Here is a 9,408-nt window from a genome sequence, read left to right as displayed (position 1 = left end):
CAAGCCATTCTGGGGTGCTGACTACCCATGTCAAGCCATTCTGGGGTGCTGACTACCCATCGGTCCTAACAACCGATCCTCGGGGACTGGTCCCCTCCCGCTACCCCTATCGCATAACATAATAGGCCAACATACAAACATATCATCACATACTGTCAGACATTTCTCGGGTCTGACTGCCCTGCGGTCCTAACAACCGAACTCTACTACTATCGCATATAACGTATCATGATAGCATATAACATATCAGGTAATAGCAAACCTAGATGATATCACAAAGACAATCATCTATCATACGTCTCCTACCGGTGGGCCGGCATTGTGGCCTTAGACCCACCACTACTGGAAGGTAACTCACCTGATACTGCTGAACTGCTGCTGCTAATCCCTTTGACCGCTACCTGACCTCTGTCTTCGAACTGCTGCTCCACTATCTCCTCGAGCTACCAATATCAATATAACACTTAGTCTAACTGACCTCCAATGGTCAACTAAGTCAACTATTACCAATACCAAAGTCCCGGTCACATTCAACCTTCCAGGCCAACCCTACTCGCCGAGTCACCATACTGACTCGACGAGTTCATATATTTAGAGTTATTCCTGTTCGCGACTCGACTCGCCGAGTCAGCCACTGACTCGCCGAGTCTATTGATTTCCGAGTCTTGTCCTGTCCAACTCACTGAGTCCTGGCTTGACTCGCTGCCTCAAGTCTTAACTCAAAGGGTTTGGGACCACGCGACCTGACTCGTCGAGTCCAAGAACAGACTCGCCGAGCACAAGACAATCTCCAACCAACTCGCCGAGTTGTTCATCCAACTCGCCGAGTTCCTGCCCATCTTCATTCGACTCGTCGAGCTGTTCATCCCACTCGTCGAGTTCCTCCTCATCTTCAAGCTACTCGCCGAGTCCACTCGAAGGACTCGTCGAGTCCATTCGGTTCTACATACATGCAAAGGACCTTTGAGTCATGCATGGACTCCAAACTGTAGATCCAGTCTTCTAAGGTCTATTCCTTACGTAAAGTGGCAAACTTTACGTGTGGCTGAGGAGATCTAGGCTCAAAACACTATAAACTAGGGTTTAAGACAAAGGGGCTCAACAATCAACCCAACAACTGATGCTTTATGAGTCTCTAGGCCATGATACATTTAGATCTGAAGTAGCAACTTCAGATCTAAGCTTCCCACTCGAAATGGGTCTTAATCAACCATAAAACCCCCAAAACTCATAACAAAATAGATCTAGATGCAAAGAAGGGAAAATGGCAGCTTAATACCTCCAAGAAGAACACAAACTGAAGTAGACCTCGGATCTACACCTCTCTTTTGAAGCCACCTTCCTGATCTTCAAGTCCCTTCCAAGATTTCCTTCCCCCAAAGCTATTTCTCTCAAATGATGGAGGCTCCCACGAATCTAGGGTTTACAGTTTCTCTAGGATGATATGGAGGCTGAGGGAGGGGCATAACTCCCTTTTATATAGGATACAACTCCCAGAATTAGGGTTTTCCTCGCACAGACCAGACTCGCCGAGTCTCCTTGGTCGACTCGCCGAGTCGGTCACTTCCTCCCCGACCCGGATCCCGCTCGGACTCGCCGAGTCCCTCCTTGGACTCGCCGAGTCGACCCCTAAACTTAGGGTTTTCTTTCCTTTCTTGGTCTTCAAAACTTTGGGTGTTACAATGTGTTTTTCGTACACATTTGACCAGTAAACTTGTTTGACGTGTTCATAATAGGGTAATATTACCTATAATTATCAGCCATGTTGTTGTATTTTGAATAGGTCAAACAGGTTCAATGGTCAAATGTGTACGAAAAAAATATGGTTACCTGGATATGGACAAAGACCAAAGTTCATTATCTTTCTAAGTCATTAACCATTATATAAACTAGTAATATATATATATATATATATATATATATATATATATATATATATATATATTGTTGCAGGTTTGTATGTAGTTGCTTAATTAGACATATTTTATAGAATTTAAATTTTTGGGGTTACAAAAATAGTAGTTGTAGTACCAACATGTTGCGAAAGGTTCCCCAAACAACATTCTAACAGATTCACATGATTTTGTGTATTCTTTTCCAAAATTGATAATACTAGTGATTAGTAGTTATTTGTTTTGTCTGGCAAATGTGCAGCCTACTAAAAAAAAGGAAACACATAATGTGAACTACAATTTATTATAACTTTATATACCCGTTCATACAAATTAGCAAAGTAAAATTTACATTTATGATTTATGGTCTCTAAATATAACCGACTTTTTTTTTGCAAATTTGGTTCCAAAAAGTTTGTCTTGTACTTTCCACTCGTATTTTGATGTTTTATAATGATTTTGTTGTTCAATTTAAAATGATCATATTACCCTTCATATATTTTTTTATAAATATTTGTTATTTATTTGAAACTTATTGTCTTACTATATTCACTCGTCCCCACCATTCCCACCTTCCCTTTCCGGTTCTAGCACCCCATTCACCTTAATTAAAACTTATAAAAGATAAGCTAAAAGTGTATCTTACTTGTGATAAAATAGCCATCAACAGGTTTTTTATGGTGGTCGTGTTTTTTTTTTAAATTGATTTCCAACCAATTCACAATGATAATACCTATAAGAAAATCAATTCACTTTCAGATCAAAAATCTTTTCAAAGAAAAATGTATCTGATTTGGCTTATAAAAATAGGTTACATGTAAAAAAACAGCAACATACTTCCATTTACTTATTTATTATACCTATGTGAAAACAATCATGTTTTTGTATTAATTGTTATTACAGGAAGTTTAAACACCACCGAACAAATGACTAAAGATAAGAGTTTAAACTCCTCAAGATCCAAGTGAATATGACCTAATTCAATTATGGTTTAGCATAATCAAATAATAATTTAAATGTAATTTTCGTTGATTGTAGTATTTACTCTAAAGTTTATTAACATTTTAATCATTGAAAATGGAACAATCAACACGAACCCATTATCCGACTTTCCACGCGGGGGATGGTTGATTTTCCACATAGGAAAAGCTAGTAAACTCTCATTTCCTAGAATAAGAAAAATAAGTGGATTAAAATCAAATGCTTTATTTCATTCCCTTTATGTATGAATTAAGGTCGATATGGTATAGATAAGTGATACCAAGATCTAACTTTTGCATCCTAAATTATTAAGTAAATAAGTGCAGAAAGTCATCACTATAGAGTAATTGAAAATTGTTAACCACTTACATCTTCAAGTACTACCTTTAGTACAAAATTTATAGTTGCATTTGAACTTTTACTATTGAAATCAACCTTTACTTCATAAATTGAATATGTTTCTGTCATAACTAATGATTTTGTCACATGTTTCTCAATCATATAACCTTGAAAAGGTAACGTAGAACATTGTAAATTCACCAAAATGCAATGAAGGGAACTAAACCTATATAAAAGTAAACAAATTATATAACGATGATTACTCGGATGTTGTATTGTAAAGTGGTATTCACATGTGTAAATAACATATGATTGTTACCAATGTTCCTATCAGAATGCAGCTCTCCCACAAACCTACATCTAACTCAGACTGATAAGAGGCGGCAGTTATATCGATCAAATTTTATTACCATTGGTAACAATATGCAGAAAACAAGCGATCACCATGTTGTGGTGAGTAGGAATCAACATTTTCTCAAAAAAATAAAGTTATCCGAAATTGTGTCTAGTTTTTAGAAAATTTTGAATCTCATCAATCGGAGTTATGAGTCATCAGATATGGCTAAAACACTGACGATGGGTCAAGCTGTCTAGCAATATCCTTTTTGCGTCTTTTTAGCTCCTTTCTCTCCTTTTGCATTACAGCTCCCATTTTAACTTTAATTAAACACTTCAAAACATATTAAGTATCATATATCTTAAAATATAACTTTTTTACTCAAATACATTAGGATAATGGCACAAAATATATAGTTAAATATGACCATATCAAAATACTCCACATTATTCTTGTGTTTGTCCCTAAACAAAACTGATTTATTATTATCATACCATCACGTAAAAACCCTATCCACCAATATTGCATAAGACAATCCATTTTAAATTTCTCCATTAACATCAAGATCGCAATACATGTATGTGATTCCTATAAACTTCCCTAATCCTAAATACACACAGTCCTCATAAACATTCTCCTACTTATTTTGAACAACATTCATTTTATGCATCCCTCTGAATATATATATCATCATAAATATTTCTTAACCTTAAGGTAATTTTTGATTAAGCTATCAAGCATACATATAGAAAAATAACCTAGAAAGAAAATTACAATAAAATAAAATACTCAATTTATTTTTGGCAATTTCGCTTCATTCTTCAATATCTTCAGCCTTCAGTCTTTGTAAGCTTTTATTCACTCAACATTTATCTTTTTCATTTCTGTTTTTCCTTTTTTTAAACATATCATTGTTTTTCACACAAAACTAAAAACCTAAATAAAAATATATGCTTAAGCAAGGGAACTTAATTTTCAACCCGTATTGGTTAAAGGCATTGGTCTATAGTACAATGACTACATAAGCTTTCCTGGATATATTTTTGGTACACGATGCTAAACTTTTATGTCCCTCAAATTAAGCAAGTTCATGTTTTTGTCCCATGATTTCACCAGGACATGGAAGCCACAAATACACTATAACATATGTTGGCTCAAATAAACATCAAGACTTGCATCAGATCGTCCCACATAACACTAGCAACCTAGGTCTCAACATAATAATACAACAAATTTTAACTAAATTCAATTTTTAGAACGTTATTTCAAGTCTTTATAATATATTTTTTTTCTCTTTTCAGTATGCTTGTTGTCCTTTTTCGATCCCCTACCCCACACTTAAATTATACAATACCCTCATTGCATATAAAAACAACAAAAGCATGTAAAATAAAAGATGAAGAAAATGAATGAATTCGCCTTGGGTATATAATCGCAAGAACAAAATCGACTATAGTGGGTTGCTTCGAAATGTGAGTTGGGACGATGATGCTTTGGATTTTGTTGGAAACTAAAAACTGGAACTACTTTTACCTGTTTGCTCATGTCGGGACTTGGTGTGCGAAAAACATGGTGAGCGAAACGATTGGTGAAGACATCGTATAACATATCAATGTGTTAAATATGGGAATCGTTTCTCTGGAAGTTTCTTCGTGCAAGAGATGACACCACGTTGTGGTTATGCATGGACCACAATTTGGTAGCTGAACAATGGATTTTTCTTTTTGTGACTAAAAAAAATTAAACTCGAGTTGTGTCAGCCAAACACTCATCTCCTCTCTCGTATATGCTCTCCCCTCTAGTTGTGAACTTTAATAAAAGCCTTGATCCCTCTCTCATGTGGGTAAGTAACCCCACACATATGTGATGCAATGCCTCTCGTGACAAAACCGCACTCGATCCAAATTGCTGAAATTTTGAAAGCATCCGAATGGCAAAATATTTATGCAAAGATCTAAAACAAAAAGAGTGTCAACATGCAAAAAAAAAATTAACAAAATAAAAATAAACTCACACTAAAATAAATAAATAGGATATCACGATCACTCGTCTTTGTCGCAATCATCCTACAATTGTTGATTGAATCCCTTGCAAGCAAAAAGTCTTTATGAAAACAAAAACTTTCGAGACCCAATAGACTATTTCCTTTGCTTTCTTTGCACCATTAACTAATAAGTAGAACAAGAATTGACCTAACTAGTCAGGAATAGCAAAAGTTTAGTCGTCCACTTAACCACCTCGATACGCCTCTTCTATACTACGCCTCGTAGATTGAGTTGGACAAATCACCAAAGTAGTAGACTAAACAGGTCAAGAGTTCCCGACAAGTGACATGATATCAACGAAATAAAAATAAACTAATAACTATTAACAAATAACGAATAATCAAACAAACTGAATCAAATGAAAATCGTTCCCTGAAAAGTGACATGATATCAACGAAAATAAAAATAATGCAAAAACAAATAACGAATAGTCAAATAAACTAAATTATTGAAAAACATTCACTGGAAACGGCGTCAAAAACTTTATGTGTGTTTTTATGTATATATTTTAATTGCGGAAGTTTTAAATTAATAAAATTGAGTTTATCGCAACTATACTAATAAACATACAATGCAGTGTACCTAATCATGCAATAGTATGGTTATGGTAAGACCAAGTGTCGAACGCAAAAGAAACGATGGTAAATTAATTTGGAGTTTTTTATTATAGGTTACACTAAACACACAAAAACAGTAAAGATGGGTTTTACGGAATGAATTCCCAAATAAACAGCTAAACAACAAATCTCAATAAATTGACTGGAAACAATCTCTTAAGGTACTTTGGTTTAGACTCGAATGCATCTTAAAATATTGACTTAACTACTAAGTGCAATGAATATTTATCATTATTCACCGATTCCAAATATGACTAGCATAATGACCAGACTACTAATCATTTGATTACAACACAACTATTAATTCAGTGATCAAGTGAATAAACAATCATGCAAATCACTATTTAATTTGTATTAAGCAAGATTTCATCTTTATTAATCCTAATGATCATATGATTTAATTCATGCATATAATGATCATCTACTCTTGCACACACATTAAAGTTCACCAATTTATTTCCTAACCCTATGTTTTGATCAAACTCTAGTCATAATTACCAATAATCATGGACAATTATGATTCAAATTTGTAACACCCGCAGATCCGAGCTAGTCAATTTAGAGACAATGAGCGTCAAAAATAAGTTTTTTTATGGAAGATTATTTAGAAGGATTAATCTTAACCAAGTTTTACTATATGTTAAAAGGGTTTCGTACATATAAAGAACGCCGAAATCCGAATTATAACGAATAAGTTATGGCTCGTCGAAGTTTTACAGCAAAACCGGCACGACAATGGGATACGTAAATAGTGAATTTAAGATAGAGTAATTTTTAGCCTTAGTGTTGTAAACAAAAGTTGTATTATACGTTAAACCTAGAACATACAAAAAAAGAACGTCCAAATTTGACTTCGTATGAGGAAGTTATCAATTTTCTAAGATTTGACATAGTAGTGCATGGTCCGAAACTCGAATTTTAGTTCGAGCGGTTTTTTGCCTATGCAACCTAAATGAGAATTGAATATCTCATTAATAGGAACTCAACGATAAAAATACAAACGAAAACGGAGGTCGTTTTTAGAAGTTATGAATTTTACGCGGACATTTAACAGTATAATCTTCTCCTACTATTAAATTTAAGATCGGTCGAGAACTAGCCGACATAGTCAAAATGAAAGTTGTAGATCTTATTTTTACCTACACGTGGATATAAATAACGTCCAAAACGGAGATCGTATGCGAATGTTACGGATTTTAGAAGTCGAAAATGTGTTGTGCGAAAATGGGTGACGTGGTACAATCTTGGTCATTGCTTTCTCCCCAAGTTTTGCCTCCAGATGGTGACATGTGACACCAAGTTCAGTCATATTTCAGCCTATAAATAGAACCTCTATCATCCTTATTTTTTTCACACCTTTCTCATTATTTATTCTCTCTACACTCTCTAAACCTCCCAAAACTCTCCTAGCGCTAGAAGAAAGCCCCGGAGCGCTCGATGGCTCCGAGAAGAAGAGCTTTTGGCTTGGAAGTTCTACCCCTGCAGAGCCCGACTTCTAGCCAAACCCCCTCGTAGGTAAGATACACCTACACTATTTTAAATATAGTTTTTTTTATTTAAATATAGTAATGTTATTAGGACCTTATAATAAATATTTGGGCTATTATTATGGGTTATATAAGTGTCGTTATAATATCTTTTTAACCACTCGCGGTACGGGAAATCTGGTTTGGAGGGCTGCTTGGGTTGCTGGATTTCAGAAGTGCTATATGCCAAAATGATTATGCCCTCCGGTGTTCCATGTTTGGCCCTTGTCTGTACATAGTGGGTGAAAAGTATTGTGTTAACGCTTATATAATAGTAATAACAATTAGACTATTATTAGTCTCGTCAAGCATTAGACTAAACTCTAGTGGTAATGATACTAGGTTCTGTCAAAGTAGTTGTTTAAAGTAAACGAAGTGGTGTCCGAGTACCGAGTCACCACCTTATCAGGTGAGTGCATAGTCCCTTTCATGAACATGATTTTAATACAAGTATTGATTGAAGTATTTATTATATGTTTATGTGCGAGTTAATTAATGTTGCCTGAAATACGTGTTAAAGAGCATACCTGATTATATATGATGATTTAGGATAAAGGGTAAACCTAAATTAATTATGACGAATATTGGGTAGTGTTTTCTTACGAGTACGAGTGAGTTATACTCAGAGAATTGAACTTTAGTATATGCCATTGATCCGGTAGCATGGATTAGACATAGTCATTGTCCCTAGTACGAGAGTATGGATTGGACATAGTTAACTGTCATTTATCCAGGTGTATGGATTAAGACATAGTCATTTGTACTTAGTACGAGAGTATGGATTAAGACATACTCAGTCGTCCTTAGTCCGGGAGTATCGATAGAACATAGTCATTCATCATTAATCCGGGAGAATGGATTTACACATAGACACTTGTCCCTAATCCGAGAGTATGGAATGGGCACAATTATCGATCCGAGAGCATGAATTGGATCCGAGAGTATGGATAGTCTCGTTGTAAGGATTAAAGGGGTGGGGTAAGAGTTGCTTATATATATATATATATATATATATATATATATATAAGTAGGTTCAATGGAAAATGAACAATTATGGCAACATATGTCAGAACCAATGATCAAGTGACACGTGTCCATTTCTTTATTCATAAGTAATCTACTATGGAAGTTATTTATGTAGTTATTCCAAAGTGATGTGTTGTCATGCTTTCATTGGTTCCAACATGTGTTGCCCTAATTGTTTATTTTCCATATAACCTTTCCCTATATATATATATATATGGAGAAATTCTATATTTTATGAGTTCTAAATTATATATATGATATAACATCGTGGGATTGAAATCCCTATGTACTCACCAGGTTTCCCAACCTGACTCACTCAAACTTATTTGTATCGCAGGTGTCGATACGAACTTACATTACACTGATAGATTAAAGAGATGTAAATCACTAGTGTAAATGAATATAAATTCTGTTTATGCTTATGTTTTTGTTTTAACGATGACATCCAAAATGTTTTAAAATGAATAAAAATCTATTTATTCGGAAATGCTTTGATAACGTATTTATCATGTTTTACTGGGAACAAATTCCGCAACATTTTCACTAAAAGAGGTACTCTGATTTTTATAAAGCATAAACAAAATCGGTCTTTTCTGGCCATGTAAATGGGGATGTCACAAAATTAACATAATCAAAATGATCATC

This window comes from Lactuca saligna, chromosome 5 (assembly GCF_052625555.1).
Source record: "Lactuca saligna cultivar CGN05327 chromosome 5, ASM5262555v1, whole genome shotgun sequence".
Lineage (NCBI taxonomy): Eukaryota > Viridiplantae > Streptophyta > Magnoliopsida > Asterales > Asteraceae > Lactuca > Lactuca saligna.
This window is presented reverse-complemented; position numbering follows the sequence as displayed.